The sequence below is a fragment of the Tenebrio molitor genome, chromosome 3 (genome assembly GCF_963966145.1).
Source record: "Tenebrio molitor chromosome 3, icTenMoli1.1, whole genome shotgun sequence".
Taxonomy (NCBI): domain Eukaryota; kingdom Metazoa; phylum Arthropoda; class Insecta; order Coleoptera; family Tenebrionidae; genus Tenebrio; species Tenebrio molitor.
The window spans coordinates 10431319-10449263 of NC_091048.1; the positions used below are offsets into that span (position 1 = coordinate 10431319).

At 35.3% G+C, this 17945-nt stretch overlaps 2 long non-coding RNA genes across 2 annotated transcripts; one reads left to right on the forward strand and one right to left on the reverse strand.

Annotated features, from left to right (window-relative positions):
* Positions 1 to 2910: 2910 nt before the first annotated feature.
* Positions 2911 to 4683, reverse strand: LOC138126675 (uncharacterized). Its single transcript, XR_011157915.1, has 2 exons — positions 3608 to 4683; positions 2911 to 3542 (listed from the first exon to the last, which is right to left on the reverse strand). It is a non-coding gene; the product is annotated as an uncharacterized lncRNA (long non-coding RNA).
* Positions 4684 to 9305: 4622 nt separating this feature from the next.
* On the forward strand, positions 9306 to 12511 carry LOC138126656 (uncharacterized). Its single transcript, XR_011157901.1, has 5 exons — positions 9306 to 9635; positions 10899 to 10990; positions 11512 to 11621; positions 11865 to 12152; positions 12220 to 12511. It is a non-coding gene; the product is annotated as an uncharacterized lncRNA (long non-coding RNA).
* Positions 12512 to 17945: the final 5434 nt, after the last annotated feature.

Consider the following 17945-nt stretch of genomic DNA (forward strand, 5'->3'; position numbering starts at 1 on the left):
AAAATTACAACTATTAATTATTATGTATTTAGGGCCGGTTGCACCAACGTGAGTTAAATTTAACTACAGTTTAAAATATACGAAAACATTGTTATAACAATCAGTGGCGGCTGGTCAGGGTAGGCAAGGTAGGCACCGCCTAACGTTCGAAATTTAGAAAAATAAAATTTTTATTTTAATACTGTTACGCATATTGTATTAATTTTAATTCTCATTTTCATCGGATCTTTTTGTAACTTTTGTAATGAAGTGCGAAATAAGTCGTGCGCCATAGCTATCCATCTCATTGCTCTATTCAGCCTTTAGAGGGTCAGCGACTGTTCAATACCGTCTATTTTTGTTCTTATGTACCTTGTTATGTACCTCTCTTTCTCTCTGACCTCAGGGGATTAGCACTCCCCACCCACTTGTATATAAGGGTGGGCGTCCCCTGAGTGTGGCCCATCAGCCTCAGCGGCAGCTCCACCCCTATCTCACACTTAACACAATATTAATAATGACATGTAATTACACAAAAATCTGAATAAATGTATTTGAAACTGAAACTGAGTGTGGGAGTTGGTCAGTGTTGTTGTACGAAGTAACATCTAAGTAAAAATCTAGAAAATCACACGAATTTGTTTCATTCACAATCACACTTCAAATTGAACTAAGTCGTTTGGAAACGCCAACGACTTTGTATCGCCGAGACGATACAGAACAGCGACAATCTGGAAGTTTTAAGGTTTGTCTGTTTTATTTTCCACTACGACAATTACAAAGCGAAAATCTAAGCGATCTTGCGCGAAATCAATGGTTGACGTGTTAAAATTCACAACAAAATAGAGGATTTCAGGGGATTTCTTCGCTCGCCTCCGCCGCTTTTCGTGGGCACACGTGAAAAATGTATCGTGCTCGGCTAATTTCAACTTTATGGCAAGTTTGCTTTAGTCAAGGTTGTTTCAGTGTTTAGCGGTAGAAGTTAAAACAGGTGATTTAGGTGATTCCTCAGAGGTCCTCAGGTGTTTTTCAGGTGTTGAATTGCTTTGGCAGGTTTTGTTCAGGTCAGGTCAGGTTGGTATAATAAGTAGGTACTGTCTGTAAGTTTATAATAAAAGACAATAACAGGTTGACCGTTGGATTTTCGGCGTTGGCGCGTAAACTAAATCAGGTTGATCTTTCAATATCACATACCTTACAGTATTTTTGATTTTTTGGAGACCTAATTAATACTTTCTCCCATTCTTATTTAATAAAATGGATGTATATAACGACATTATATGCAGTTTGATAGAAACGCCGTTTTCACGGCGAAATGAACAAGAACGCCGGGAAATTCTTAGCATGAATCGCCCCACACCGAATATTAATATTCTGTCTTCGGATAAAAAACAAGGTCAGGTATTTTCTCGGTCATTTAAAGTAAGTTGGTATGAAAATCATAATTGATTGTGTGGAAGTTTATTTAAAAAAGCTTTATTTTGCTGGCCGTGTTTACTTTTATCTACCACAAAACAAAATGTTTGGGTTTGTAAGGGGTATTCTGATTTAAAAAATCTATCAACGAGCGTAAAAAAGCATGAATCATCGAAAGAACATTTGACGAATATTTTAAGTCTCAAACGTTTGGAAAATAATACAACAACAATTAAAGATGCCCTCACTGAACATAGTGCTCTGTCGATTAAATTATACAATGAAGAAGTTAGGAAAAACCGAATTTTATTATCGTCTTCAATTGACGTCACAGTTACTTTGGCGAAACACGCTTTTCGAGGGCATGATGAAACAGAAAATTCTTTAAACGCCGGCAATTTTCGTGAAATTTTCCAACTTTTGATTAAGCGCGACACAGAAATCCAGGATCATTTGAAAAAAATTGAGGGTATTTTTTCGGGGCTGTCAAAAACCATTCAGAACGATTTAATTGAATGTATTTCAGATCATGTTCGTGATACTATCAAAAATGAAATTCTAAATACCCCTTTTTTCTCTCTTCAAGTAGACGACACAACCGACATTAGCAGATGCATTATATAATCTTGTAACGAGTATAATTGAACCATATAATTACAAAAAAAAATTGGTAGGCCAATGTTATGATGGGGCGAGTGTAATGGTGGGTTCGTTAAATGGTCTTCAGGCGAAAATTAAAAATGATGCACCTAATGCACTTTTCACCCATTGCGTTGCTTATCGTTTGAACCTTGTTTTGCAGAATGGCTCAAAGTCCATGAGAAGTTCCCGAATTTTTTTTGCCACTTTAACATCTTTGCCAGGTTTCTTCAATCAGTCAGCCAAAAGAACTTTTGTGTTAGATTCAGTAATAGGAAAATGAATTTCGAAAAGTTGCGAAACAAGGTGGAGTTCTAGATCAAGAATAATTAGTTTTGTAAATTCTGAATGGAATAATTTGAAAGTGTAGCCGGTTATTAAAACTGACAACGTGTGAGTAATAGTTATTTACATTAGAGTATGGGATGTGAATTTTCCGGCACGACAACTGGTTTCGGGCACGATGGCGCAGCCGAGTGCCTGATTAGTTGGAGGGCCGGAAAATACGTCCCGTACGACATTTGTATTAGACTTTTCGGCTGACCAAAATATTAAATCTTTTAAAAATCAAGACTAATTTTATTGTAGAATTTGACATCGTCAATAAAGAATCGAATGCTGTGGAATCAATTCCTTGACGACCGTGACCGCTCATTTGTTTTTTTCCTAACAAATTATTTGCCGGCTAAATTTTCACGGTCATGCTTCAAAATTTGATTTTGGTGTATTAATCGAGTGAAAAAAATGTCTAGTATATAATATAGAGTGAGTTAAATGTGACACCAGAGGCAGTACAACTAGTGGCAGGACTAAATTCTGAATTATTACCACAAAAATCGAAACAACGTTACATAGGACAATTTTTTCTCACGAAAGTATGTAATAACTATTCTTTAATTCACAAATTTTTAATAAACCATATTTTATTACAGACAGTTTTATTAATAGGTGTTTGTGGTGCCTGTCTCCGAAAGGAGTTATATACTCTGAAAATGGAAAATGTCAAGAGAAGATATTATATTGATAACTGACACAAAAACCAATATTTGTAGATCGTTTGCCATTACCAATCCAAACTGGGTTAAAACTGTGAAGAAATATATGGAAGTCAGGTTAAATTGGTAGGTATTAAAACAATTTCAAATAACATTGACAAATATTTGAACCTTGATTGCCCTATGGACACAAGATTGAAGTTCCTAAAATGATTCGTGATGACTGATGGCCTTCCTTCAACATCAAAAACAAAATGTACTATGTTGCAGCTATAGCTCCTCAAAAAATGGTGAGTTGTGTCACAAACTTCGATAGAGTGCTTTAATCTACTTGAATTTTTAGCAGTTGCTTCCAATGTAACCATCCAACATTGAGAATTCCATCATCAGTACCGTAAGAGAAGCACCAGTACAACATATTGACATTCAACCCAGAAGTAATAAAGCTGACAGTTACCAAATTGTTTCTGCATTGTTCTCTAAAGTGGAGAATTGTAACAATAATGTTTACAACTGTAATTTTACAAAATAAATTATGTTAATAATGTTGCAAATTATTAAAATGTCTTGTACTTAACCACTACTTCCTGGTGAAAACGAATCATCTTTCTTCAGGTGAATACAAGATTTTGGGGTTAGAATGTTTTGTAGATTTTTATTTTCCAGTTGCACTTTAGCACTAACAGCTAGTACTGGATAAAGTAGGTACACAAAACCATATATCAACTTCTGTGGTTTTGTTTTATTGTGCTATTTTGCAGATATTTATGAAATACCTGACAATTGTCAAACTTTTTGACATATAAAGCTGCCAACCCAATAGGTTGTATTTTCCCTGTTACGATTATTTTCTTTTTCGATCGATATAAATTAAACAAACACATTTATCGGAAAAATTATACAGGGAAATGTGTTTTTTTACACTAAATTAAAGTAACGTATGGACACTTTAATTTTAAAGTAACTGTGAAAAGAATAAATCAACGGTGTCCGCACATTTTTCCCGTACTCCACTAGATTTTTCCCACATTCCACTAGAAATTTTTGACATTGTACGGGAAATCGCACCTCCCTTGACCTAAAGTGTAAGATAACGCTATATTTCCCAGATTGGGAGGCCGAAAAATATATTGGGAGTGGGGTAGCGTACGGAGTGGTGCGTTATGGCGCTACTGCGGCACTACGGAGCGCTCTGGTACTAAAGGGCGCGTTACAAAAGTAGTTTTTCAAAATATTATAGATGATACTTCTTCGGCGGCAGAATCTATAAACGGTGCTAAAGGTTATTTGAAACATTTAGAAAGTTTCGAGTTTGCATTTTTAACTACAACTTACAACGAAATATTTAACATAACAAGTCCTCTGTTCAATGTTTTGCAAATTAAAAACCTGGACGTTAATTATTGCCAAAAACAAATTGATATAGCTGCAGATAGAATTAAAAAGTTGAGTACTGATGTTAAATTTGACGAAATTTATAAACTAGCAGAAGGAAAATTACCATTTGCAGCTGAAGTTAACGTAGATAGTCCTCCAACGAAACGAGTGAAAGTTTATAAAGGCAACGAAAATGATAGGCAATCATACAGAATTTTATATTTTGAAATTATTGACAATATTATTACTCAAATAGAAGTACGTTTCAAAGACTCGAAACAGTCTTATTTTTCTTTAGTAGATAGTTCGAAATTTCAGGCATTTAGTAACCATTTCCCATATAATTTGACAAATAGTGTATGCCAGCAATTCCAGAATGTTTTTGAACAAAATAAATTGATTAATGAATTAAGCGTTATTTACAACGATAATCAGTTCCGAAATTTGAAGATAAGTGAAATGTTGAAAACTTTTATTGATAATGATCTTCGTCAAATATTTTCCGAAGCTTATAAATTATTGGTCTTGATAGCTTCTGTACCTTCAACCACCGTATCAGTGGAACGGAATTTTTCATGCCTCAAACGAATAAAAAATTATTCAAGGAACACAATGTGCCAATATCGGTTAACATCCCTTGCGCTTTTGTCTATCGAAAAAGGACTTTTATTTCGGCTTTATCAAAAGAACGATTTTTCTGATGAAATAATCCGAAGATTCGCTTTGTTAAAAGACAGACGAATCAATTTGATATATAAAACCTAACAGGGACGGCTGGTCCATGAGGTCATTTGGGTAATGACCCCCCTAAAAATAAAGGTTTTAAATAAGGAGCTAACAGTAACAAAATGTGGAGGCGAGACGCCGGCAATTATGTTGATGCCGTGCCGCCGGGTGGTGGAGGGTTAAGTTGGAACGATTTAAGCATCATTTTAATAAATGATTCTATAAAAATTTTGCCGTCGGCGCATTAACCGAGCGAACGTTTCGAGCAGGCTCGACTTTCTCGGTGGTTTGTAACCGAGCAAGAGGAGTGTTCGAAGTTTTGACAGTATTGACAGTCAAAAATAACCTCGAAAAGAAATACAATTGGCGCGGTAAACGCAGAGAATGGATGTGAAAGGTGGAATTTGTGGTGTGTGCGGTCTCCAAGGACCGTTAACATCTGTGGAAAAACATTTTCTCAACGAGCATGTTGAGGAGGACCATGAGAATGGATCTATTATTACTAATGAAAGTAATGAAACTAATGAAAGTAATGAAACCAATGAAAGTGATAAGTCAAATGATAATGAAACGCACGGTTTTGTGAATTTATAGTTATTCTTATTATTAAAGATCTGTATGTGCAGGATCAACTTCTGAACCACAACGGTGGCCTCGAGAACATGTCTTATTAGTAATAAGACTAGTGGAGGAGCACCAGCAAATGTTTGATAGTGGACTTAAAAAAAATTTATGGCGCAAACTTGCTACAGAACTGTCCAAAGTAGCAAATAAACAATATAGTTAGGACCAAATTGACAGTAAATGGAAAGGTCTCAAAAAGACTTACAAAAAAATTAAAGATGGCAATAGGATGACTGGAAATGCTCCCCAAAAATGGGAATTCTTCCATGTCATGGACAGTTTTATGCAAAAAAAACCGGAAGTGACTCCAGTAGCAGTTTGCAGCAGCACCACTGGTGTGCACGTCAATGCAGGTAAGATAGTAACTTACACAGGTGACCCAGAACTCGCGGATCAAACTTAGAGTGCGTTTTCCTTGATGGTAATGAAGGTAAAAAACGTTTAGAAAAATATTCAGTTACTACCAAGGAAAACGCACTCTAAGTTTGATCCGCGAGTTCTGGGACACCTATATACAGGTGTCCCAGAACTCGCGGATCAAATTGAAACTGTATATTCCTTGATGGTAATGAAGGTAAAAAACGTTTAGAAAAATATTCAGGGTGCAACAGCTTGTTAGTTATGAATTAATCAAATTGACCAATAGAGCTCGATCTAATTTTCCCTTTATGAGAAAATTGAGTACAATTGCGGCCGTTGAAAACTCAGACACTTTGACAACGCCAAACTTTTGGCTTTGTAAATGGTACTGAAAGTGACGTTTCTCGAAATGTCACTCAAACATTATCCACATTAATTTCTCTCGCAATGGCTGTTATACTCACACCGTCCCTCTGTCAAACACATTTTTGCAAATCAGATAATTGCGGCATTTCAAAAGTTACGCCCGATTCTGACCTAATATGTCAAATACTGACACTGACTTTATAATCCTTGATGAAAATCCTGTTTACGCTAATCAAATTTCGGAATATATACAGAATGTTTAAATCTTTCCTGTCTGAGATTTCAACGGCCGCAACTGTACCTTCCCTCAATTGCCAAGCAACGTATAATTCGATGAATAATATAATATATTTCAAACCAGGGTAAGAAAGTGCTTTCTTGCAGACCGCAGGCAAAGATTATAAACCTAGCCGTAGGCGAGGTTTGTAAGTGCCTAAGGTCTGCAAGCGCACTTTCTCAACAAGGTTTGAATACTATTTTTTTCCCTACCGGCACAACTTCGTTGAAAAAAGTCAAAAAAAGATGGTCATATTCCTGATTAAAACGAAAATTTTGAGAATTGAATAGTAGGCTGGGTTATTTGTATAAGTAATTAACTTGTCATCGCATTTGAAGATTTGACGTTTGTTTTAATTAGATTAATTTTTAGAAGTTGTAGTACCTACCTAGCTTATCTGCTTATTTTTCAGATTATATGATTGATCTACCAACTTGCTCTATTGAATTGGCTTTTATTTATCAATAACTTATGATACTTTTGACACTTTTGACATTTGTATTTTGGTACAGTTTTACCATAAACATTTCATCATTAACTTTCTTACCTTAGCGAGAAAGTTGAATTTTCTCACCTCAAATGAGATATCCACAGCCTACATTTCTAACCGGTAGGGAAAAAAAATTATTTTCAATATTTATCTGGTCAACTTGTCGAAACAGACGTCAAAAGTGACAGCTACTTTTGAAATAACCAAAAATGGGATAATTGCGCCAAAGGCAGGTGAATAATTGTATAGAATCTAAATCAGGGAACGCAAGAAGTTTCTTCTTCCGACAATGAATGAAATATGGTTTGTTATGAGCGAAAATTTCCAGAGCAATTGTAACCTTGAGGGGTATGGGAAATTGACGGGAGGGATATGATGAATTGAACCTTTGTTGATGGAGGGTAAAATGGCGACGTAGCGTCAAGTGAGTAATACATATACTACCTTAAAAATCTTAGTAAAAAGTGAAATATGCAGGGCCTGTGAAGTGAATCGGAATCACAAGAAATTTATCCTGACTCCTGTGCATACACTCTGCATCTGCAACGTATTGGCGCAGCTACACGAGCGGGACTCGTCATCGTCGAAATGAAAGAAAAGACTTGACATTGCAAAAAAAGCTGGAGTTACACGTAGGTTTTGAACGACAGATCAAGCATAGTGGCAGTTCTGAAAGAAAGAAGACAAAACTGGATTGGGTAATCTTGTAGTTTACGTCGCCCAAACTGCGCATCTCATACGCGCAGCCCCATAGACTCTGCATTGTTGCCAGATGTCAATTAGAAATGAGGGCGTCTTTTAGTTGGATGTGTACGACTCCTATACGTTTATTAATTGATGTGTTTCCCTCGTTTAGTGTGCTTTTTTTAACTTTGTTTCGAAACAATGGGTGGTAGAGGGGCTCCTGCACAGAGTATAATTGTATAATTAAAATCACCGTCACGTGATCTTCATTGTGAATTTTCTCTTATTCGATACAAATAAATAAGTCTGGCAACGCTGTACACATTTAGCATGGTACGCGAAGCGATGCACAGTTTGGGCGACGTAAACTACAAGATTACCCTGGATTGAACTAACCTATTTATTTTAGCATCATTATTAGTACAAATTTAAGATCAAATTTTATAACTAAACGATGTAGAATGCAACAAATGAAATAAGAAACATGCAAAATAAAAAGGATAATTTATAACATGTGTTCAAATTGACCACCTTTCATCTGAAGGAATAGGCGAGCTCGTTTTATTAAATTTTCCCTTGCCAGTCTAAGCACATTAGGAATAACAGTAGCCAGTGTTTCGTGAATTTGGTCATTTAGTTCTTCTAAAATATTGATAGGTTCGCGGTAAATATAGTTTTTCAAATATACTTCTTCTACCGTCGTCATCAAAGGACTGAAGAACAGCATCTTCAGTCTCTGGCGTTCCAACTTCTCGCGGGGGACCACCAATTTCTTGTCAGGTAGGCACCAAGGACCCAGTGTCTCGAGCACGGTACACCAACCATAGAAATACGTTATAATTTGGATATGGCAAACGTCGTGGAAAACGTATTGCATATTCCCTTGCATCTTCACGTGCATTGCGCCGGCACTTATGAGCATTTCGACATACTCTGCAGCTGTATACATGATTTCAATACGAAGTTTGACAATTTCGAATCAAATTATAACTTGACGTTGTCAAAATCTTCACAGTTGCCCAAACATTTACTTGAAATTCCATACCATTCTTACTAGAATTATGTTGCTAGGCAATTCAAACCTTTGGTTAAATTTACGTGAAATTCAAGTTAACAGCGTCCTTCTGATTGGTCAACTTGAATTATTCATTACAAAAAATCGATTATACCCTGTCCTTTTTTTTAAACGCTATTGCTTTCAGTTATCACCAAGGAAAACGCACTGTAAATTTGATCCGCGAGTTCTGGGACAGCCTGTATATACGTGCATAGCTATCCTACTCGCCTCCACACATGTATAGGATTACCTCGCCTCCGCCTTAAAGAACACAGATACAAGTGTGTATTTGGCAGAAATGTAAACTTTAAAAAGAGACGAATCGGGGGAACTTGAGAGGGGTAAATTTTTTAATTATACAAAAATATGATACGTCGTTCCACTCAACTCGCCTCCGAAAAATGCAAGAGTAAACTCGCCTCTTTTGTATAACTTTAACTACAGGGAATTGTCAAATGGCCTCCAGCGCTGTTGTCAGGTTTTGTAAACAAATATTTCCACGAACTTATAAAACTACAATAAGCATTATTCCATTTTGTTTCTCATTCTGCTCCTATTCTTTGAGATGACATGATTGTGTATGAAGTGCTCCTGGATGTTTTCAAAAATGATTAGTACTCAAGAATGTCAGACCAAATCTCTTTGGTATGTATCTATATAAATGCAAATAAGAGTACCTAATAGTAATTTAATAGATTATTTACCTGTATACAGAGTGCGTCCTAAAAAACGCCGCAAGCCATATCTCCGTTATTTATGGCTCGATTTTAATAAAACATAAACTGAATTAAATCACTTTAAAAACACTATAAGCACGATATAGATTAATTGATTGAATGTCAGATGATAGTCAACTTTGTTTTTTCAAATAACTTGGTATATTTTTTTATTCCGATTTTGAAAGAGATTATTTTTCTGAATCCAACGATATGCCACATGTTAGAATGCACTTAATAATAACCTCGAAAATAAATAAATAAAATAGCATTATTGGAAATTTTGTCTTCGAAAAAAAAATCAGGTTACTGTGGAAAACAATCTTAAAAGCAATATTTATTACAAGTTCTGTCATATTACTTTTTGATTCTGCTTTTCATAAAGTATTGTTATTGCGTTTAAGATTATTTTCCATAGTATACCTGATTTTTTGTCGAAGAAAAAATTTCCAGTAATGCTATTTTATTAATTTATCTTCGCGGTTACTGTTAAATGCATTCTAACATGTGGCATTTCGTTGGTTTCAGAAAAATAATCTCTTTCAAAATCGGAATAAAAAATATGCCAAGCTATTTGAAAAAACAAAGTTGACTATCATCTGACATTGAATGACTTTTTGAAATTTTTTAATCTATATCGTGCTTATAGTGTTTTTAAAGTGAGTTATTACAGTTTTCGTTTTATTTAAATCGAGCCATAAATAACGGAGATATGGCTTGCGGCGTTTTTTAGGACGCACCCAGAAATAACAATCTTATAGTCTCCCCCTATATGTTATTCACGAAACTCGGTAAGGCTCGATAAGGCATTGCAAATTTAAAACCATGACAACTGACATTGTTGAAGCATTGTATTTGCTGTTTCGTTAACGATTTGCAAATTTGCAAAGTTTCATGAATCTACCCCTTAGACACGACTTTAACAACGTTGCGTTAAGTTGGTTAAAATGTGCTAGTTAGAAAGAATGCATTTATTCTATGAATAAACGTTTACGCAACTGAGCTCTAAGTACTCACTTACACTGTTTTTCTTTTGGTTTTCCTCTTTTCTCCATTGTATTTCACTCGTTCTCAAAACTATTTCCCATCTCTACTAAATGTCAAAGTGATGTCAAAATATGAATTAGTTTTGAGAAATAGTGAAATACAATTGACCAAAGAGGAAAACCAAAAGGAAAACACTGTTTTGCAGCAGCAGCAATCAACAGTCCAGAGGGAAACAATTATTGATTTTAGCACAACGGTGCGATGTGACAAAATATAATGACTTTAGTTCGTCTTCTGGTAAGTTAGTTATTACTTCTTTTTCATGCATGCAGTACATAGTTGCATTTATTGTTTTCTTCAAAATGTAATGGATACGTCGATTTACAATTCTTAAGACATGTTTTCCTACATTTTCACATACAGGGTGCTGGAATAAATTCAGTATCTTGAATACAATTGATTTTTCAAAAAATTCCAGAAACACGTTGTTGTTTTTAAACGGTTACATTTCAGCCCACCCACTGACGTGTTTCAGGAATTTTTCCAGACACAATTTGTATTCAAGATACTGAATTTCTTCCTGTTAAACTTTCCACCCTGTATACATGTTTCTTCTGAATGATTTCTTTATGTAGTACCTAAAGAGTGTAAATCAGTCAGTTTGTTGATGAAGGTTAAAATCAAATTTATTATTTCACCATTTAACGATCTTTTGTCGAAATCGCGAGAAAACTTATATGTTTATATGTAAAAAATGTAAAATGACGTCATAGGTAGTGCATATTTAAAACCATCACATCATAAGACTGATTTTTTAGGAACCGTAAAAGAAACAACCGTTTCTGATGGAAAAAGCTTGGATTTTTCAAGTGACGATGTAGACAATGATCCAACTTTTGACCCTGATCTTACTTTCGAAAAAAGATGGGTGAGTTTTTCTTCAAAAACTTTTTATCCTTATACCGGTGTCCCAGAACTCAAGGGGTAGCTCAAAACTGCAAACTGACGATCTTAAAAACAGTTAGTCCTTTGAAATTCTTGTCAAGGATATTTCGCTTCAGTTTTCGACAAAGAACCTATAGTTTTCCACTACTTCTTGAATTCTGGGACGTTTGGTACGTGATACTGTCATCATCCGAGACGTTCGCTAGTAATAATTGCGCAAGTTTAGGTTCAAGAAGTTATTGGTAGCCAAAAAAGTTCGACTTCTGATGATACATCTGTAGTGATACACAAAGCACCCGAAATAAAATTACCCGAACAAGAACCACGTGCAATAAGCTTAGCTGAAAAAGATCCACTTGGACAAAGTTTAGCAAAAGAACAAAGTAGTAAAGAAAAAGTGCAATCTTGGTTATATACAAATAAAAATGACAGAGTTCCAAAGATTCAAAAGTCTAAAGCGATAGCGGGCTCATCGCAAATTAGAATAATTGATCATGAGAAAAATGAAGTACGAGTAAGTACCTAAAAACTACTCTTTGCTATTGGTTGTATGTATTAATTGTAATTAATTGTAATTGTAGGACAAAATATGGCCAAAGAAATCGTGGAAAAAGAAGAAAACGGTTTGCAAGTTTTGTTTGGCAGATGTATCAAATTTTGAAAGGCATTTGGAACGGAATCATAAAGATTGCAAGGAAGTAACAGAAATGTTATCTTTTCCAAAGCAAAGTAAAGAGAGAAGAGCCATTATAGGGTTGCTCAGAAATAAAGCACATTTTACTGAATTTTTGTCAGGAAACAAAAGACCTATATATGGCAATTCCAAGCCAGACACAGAACACTATCCATGTATATACAGAGTGTCCCAGAACTGGCTCCCCAGAGAAAAAAGGAAGCCTTAGGGCGAATATATTAACGTGTGTTTTGAAGAAAAAAAGTCCTATCTCAAATGATAACCGAGAAAAGACATTCTGAAGTTGACCAATCAGAGCTGAGCACCATTAAGGTGGAATCATCGCAATTTTGCGTTGCCTAGGTGTCCTTTTTATCCGCAAACCTCTATAATTCTGTCCATTAGATTTGGTCCACTACATTTATTAGAATGATTGTTTACGTCAGTTTGACATTTGTTATACAATTTCGCTGCGATATTTAATTTAAGTGTATCATTTAACATGTATTCTTCCTCTGAGTACGTAGATATGATTCTTACTTTTGCACGATGTGGGAACAATGCGCGTGAAGCAGTAAGGTTGTACCGTGAACAATTTCCGCAAAGACAAATTTATTCGGATCATAAAACAATCCTGAAATTAATCGCTCGGAGTCGAGAAACGGGTCAGATACAGCCAGTTCGAAGAGAAGTTGGGGGTGCTCCAAGAAATGTAAGGACTGTCGAACACGAGGAAGCCGTATTGAATGTCTTTGAGGAAGACGGCACCCGGCGTATTCGAACAGTTTCTCGTGAAATGGGTTTATCCAAGAGTTCGGTGCAGAGAGTTCTAGCTGATAATAGGAGGCATCCGTACCACTATACACGAGGACAACATCTTCTGCCAGAGGATTATCCAATTAGGCGAGAATTTTGTCTATGGTTAATAAACCAAAACGATGCTCCACACTTCTTGTCACGGATACTGTTTTCTGATGAGTCGCTATTTTGCCGGTAAGGTTGTTCCAATTATCACAACCTTCATATTTGGGCAGAGGAAAATCCAAGAGAATTAAGAGAAGATTAACGGGGGCAAGATATGCTCAGTTCATTGGCACGGAGCTACCTGATCTACTTGAAATTGTACCTCTTGCTTATCGCATAAATGACTGGTTCCAACATGATGGTGCTCCACCACATTTTAGGAGAAACGTTCAGGAAATTTTGGATAACCAATATCCACAGCGCTGGATCGGTCGAGGAGGACCGCCTGCCAGGTCTCCAGATCTGAATCTGAATCATTTGAAATCTATCATTTATCGGCGGCCCATAAATTCAGAGGCTGATCTGAGAGTTCGAATTCAGGTGGTTTTTGTTTCAGTTACTGAAGAAATGATAACTAACGCTACTACAAGAAGTTTGTTAAGGCTCGCGTTTACCTGAAAGAAATTTCGAACTTGATGTACAGTGGGTCCTCTATTTACAAATTTATATTTTGGTCAAACGGGTCAAACAAACCGAGAGTCACAGTCACAGTCACAGACGCTCAGTAGGGTGTAGAGGATTACGATCCTGTCCTGTTCCGTACCTAAATACGGAGATAAAATTTTGTGTTGGAAAGACAAGTCCTACAATGCCAAATCTGAATTGGCTGCACTGTAAACTGTTGTTTCATTCCATTTTATTATTTATTAGCTGACCCGACAGACGTTGTCTTGTCCAATCCAAATTTCAGTAAATTAGTTTGTGATGATGATTTATTTTCTACCATTAAATTTGAAATAACAATGAATCTCAAGGTGTTTTATTTACATTTCGATTGCAAGATCGATGTTCAAGTGAACAATCCGATAGCGAAATAAATTGGTATAGAAATAAAATAATTAAATTTTTTGACGACCACTATGAAAAATGCGTAAATTCGCACAAATAACTATTATTGAAAGTTGGCTATTGCATGCAAATAGCGAACCGTGTGCAATGAAACTGGTTAGCCAATCAGATACCCTCTAGCCTGTGCGCAATGAAATCATTGCACAAGGTTGTAGTAACCATGGCCACCAATGTATGTTTTGTCCGCAGCTCTGTCGAATAATATTTGAAGTTTGAAGGAATACCGAATATTAGCGTTTTTTTTTGTGGTCGTCGGAAAAATATCGTGTATATCACGTGTTGAAAATTCGATTTCACACTCGTTTGCTTAAGCCACGCGCCTACGGCTTGTGGCTCAATTCTGCAAACTCGTGTGAAATCTTTCATTTTCAACTCTTGATATACAATATACTATTGTTGGACAGATCGCGAAACAACAGAAAAGTAAAAACGGATGTAATTTTAATTTAGGCTGGAATGCGTTTTTCTAGATTTTTCTCCAAATTTTCCAAAAACATTTTTTCAATTGAGTTATTTCCATCCCGGGAACAAACCGAACAAAAAAAAAGAGTCAGTCGTCAGTTATGATAGAGAGTGCATATTTATAATTTTTGAAGTTTGCCCTAATTTTCCGACTTTCCTTTGTAATTCTCCCGATTTTTTTTTAACAAAAGGAACATTAAATTTTAAAAAATTAAAAATATTGAGCTAAGAATTTGTTTTAGTATTTTTTTGTAGGTACATAATATACCTACAATTTGATCGTATAGGACATTTTTCTGACTTTGAAGGTCCGACTAATAAAACTATAATATTCACCAAATACAGTGTGCAGCAGTGTGTAGTTGTATTTTCCTAAAGTATTACGATTAAATCTGCATTTACTCCCTGCAGATGAGGGAATGAATATTAGTTCGGAGTTTCTACCTGATTTGTCAAGAATTATGAATGAGACAAAAATGACCCTTATGGTAAAATATTTTTAAGGTAAAATTACAATGAAACGGTTGGTTTCATCTTGTGTCCCTTCGGTGAATAATTGAATATTATCGGTTTATTAGTCAAAAAAATTTGCTATAGATAAAGTATAGGACTTCGTCTCGTGCTCTTATTTGCTAATTTATGGATGTTTTCGTTCATTAGCAAAAAAATTTCCGATAAAAAATTTTGCACTTGGGATATAATATGTGATTATTTCATTCATTATCATTTTCGACCAATCGTAAGGCTTTATTTTTTGAATTACAGCGATAATTTTTCGATAATTTTTTATTGTCCTTCAAATGTTTTTTTTTTAATTTTTAAGACAACGGCGAATACTAGTGTCACATTTTTTATTTTTATATCAAATGTCAACATGAGTCGTCAACTTCTGACAAGCAACTTGCAACCATTTTAAAAAATGACATTCGTGGTTGCTAATCAACTTTCGTATTACAACTCGATCATTTCGAAGCACTCAAGTGAATATTTTTCGACTTTTGCACTTTTCAATGTCAGATTTGATTTGTATAAATAAAACAGTCTCTGATACTGTTATAACTAACCTACCGGACTCAAATGGATAATGTAATCGAACATCTACCGGACAGTATAAAATGAAATATTTTAAATCGTGAATTTTGACATGAAATAAAGGAAAAAATTGTGCTTATTTAATGGTGTTATTACTGGAAATTATTATTGTACGTAAAAAAAAAGGATAGAGATTTGCATAATATTAAAATGGGTGATATGCCGATGTAATTTGTACCCTTGTCTAGTCCCCTTTCCGTAAGCTGTTAGCTCAGGTAGCATGTAGGGTTGGTTGTCTACAACGTGAAATTTTAACGTTGAGAAATGACTTCATTTTTTTCGTTTTTTTCAACTAATATTCAAGTAGGAAACACCACCTTTCGTCTGCGTCACATTCATAACAATATCTAGTGAATGACGTGAGATATTTTCGATATCTCTTTTCAATTTGCCTACACAGCTTCCAAGCAGAGCATTTTATTTGTGATTTTTCACCAAATTCGTCAAAACAAAATTATATTTTTCTCTTCATAGTTCACTAATAGAAATGTTCATAATTTATGTAGTAAAGAGAGAAAACGTTCATCTCGTACTGTTTTCTCAACAAACGTGATCGAAAATCCACTTTTTCGACCGTTTCAAACTCAGGTAAACGCGAGCCTTAAGTAGAGCACAATGGTGCATACAAATGAATGGTGGTCATTTCGAACATCTGCTTTAACATTATTAGCTACCTATTTAAATAAATGGTTCTTTTTAGAATCGCCATTTTTATTGTTTTATTTTGAAGTTATCTTTTACAATTGTCAAGTTTTGATGTTGATGACAGATAAACGTCAACCAATTTTTATATCGGAAAACGTCAAAATTCCAGTTGCCCAAACATTTTATTGATTTGTGCGATATCAGAGATTTTTTGTTGTTGTTTAGCAACCGATCGGATTTTTTAGTAATACCTGAGGACGAGCTTCCGGGATTGGTGAAATTAAAAACTTTATAACTCGGTAATTTGAGCTAGCAGAAAATTTATTTTAGTCAATTTAGAGTCTCTTTTGTTGTCGGCACATGCCTGTTTTCTCTGGGGAGCCAGTTCTGGGACACCCTGTATGTATATACACTGCAAAGGATTATACTCAAAAAAATATTTGGCACGACATTCTCGCAAATGTATTGCAAACACCGATGCGAGCACTTCAAAAGGATTCAAACACGTAAGTGCTTCACAAACTTTGATAGCCTGCTCCCTCGATAAAAATGCCACTCTACAAAAACTAAGAATTAGGGAAGAAGTTTTTAACATTATGAAAGCGGATGAAATATCGTTAACGGCAAAGACGGATGTGCTGATATGTCATTTTGGAGAAAATTATCTAAAAAAACAGAAACGGAAACAAATGAATGTAGTGTGTTCAAATAAAATAAGGGAGTTGGCCAGATTATTGATAGAATTTAGACAGACCACAAATAATCAAGAAAGCCAATTAATTGATATTTTAGATCCTTCCAAATTTGATATTTGCATTGAATGTGCTAAAAGAATTGGAGGGTATAATGCGGAGGAAAAAACATACAAAGCGCCCAGTTTGTCAGCCCACATTGGGACATCTTTGAACCAAGTTTGTGAAGTTCTTATTCGGTTACTTTTAAAGAAAGATCCCTCCATAAAATGCGAAGACAGCGAAAAGAAACTGAAAGAAGTGAAACGTTTTAGAGAACTCATTATGTCACAGTGGACGACAGAAATAAGCAGTATGGCATTTAAAGACTTAAATGAAAAGAAGTGGAATAAACCTGTTATTTTACCACTTACAAAGGATATTTTAAAACTAAAAGACTACGTTTCTGAAGTTGCCAATAAGGCTATTGGTCATCTTAATACTGAGCCTAATGACAAGAAACAATTTAAATTCTTGGTGGAGGCGACTTTGGTCTTAACTATTCTTTACAACAGGAAACGGATTGGCGATGTTCAATACACTTTACTACAAACTTATTTACAAAATGTTTCCTCCATAAATCAAGAAGCGTGTATGAATGCTTTAACACAATCTGAAAAAGTCTTAATAAAACACTACAAACGTGTTGTTACGGGGGGCAAAGGCAGTAGAGCAGTAGTCATTTTATTTCCTCAAAGCATTCAAAATTATATTAACCGAATAATTGAAATCCGAAATTCTACTCAAATAGTTCCTGACAACAATGGCGACCTGTTTGCCTATCCTGATACCGCTCACTGGGCAAGAGGTGATGTAGCACTGCGTAAATTTG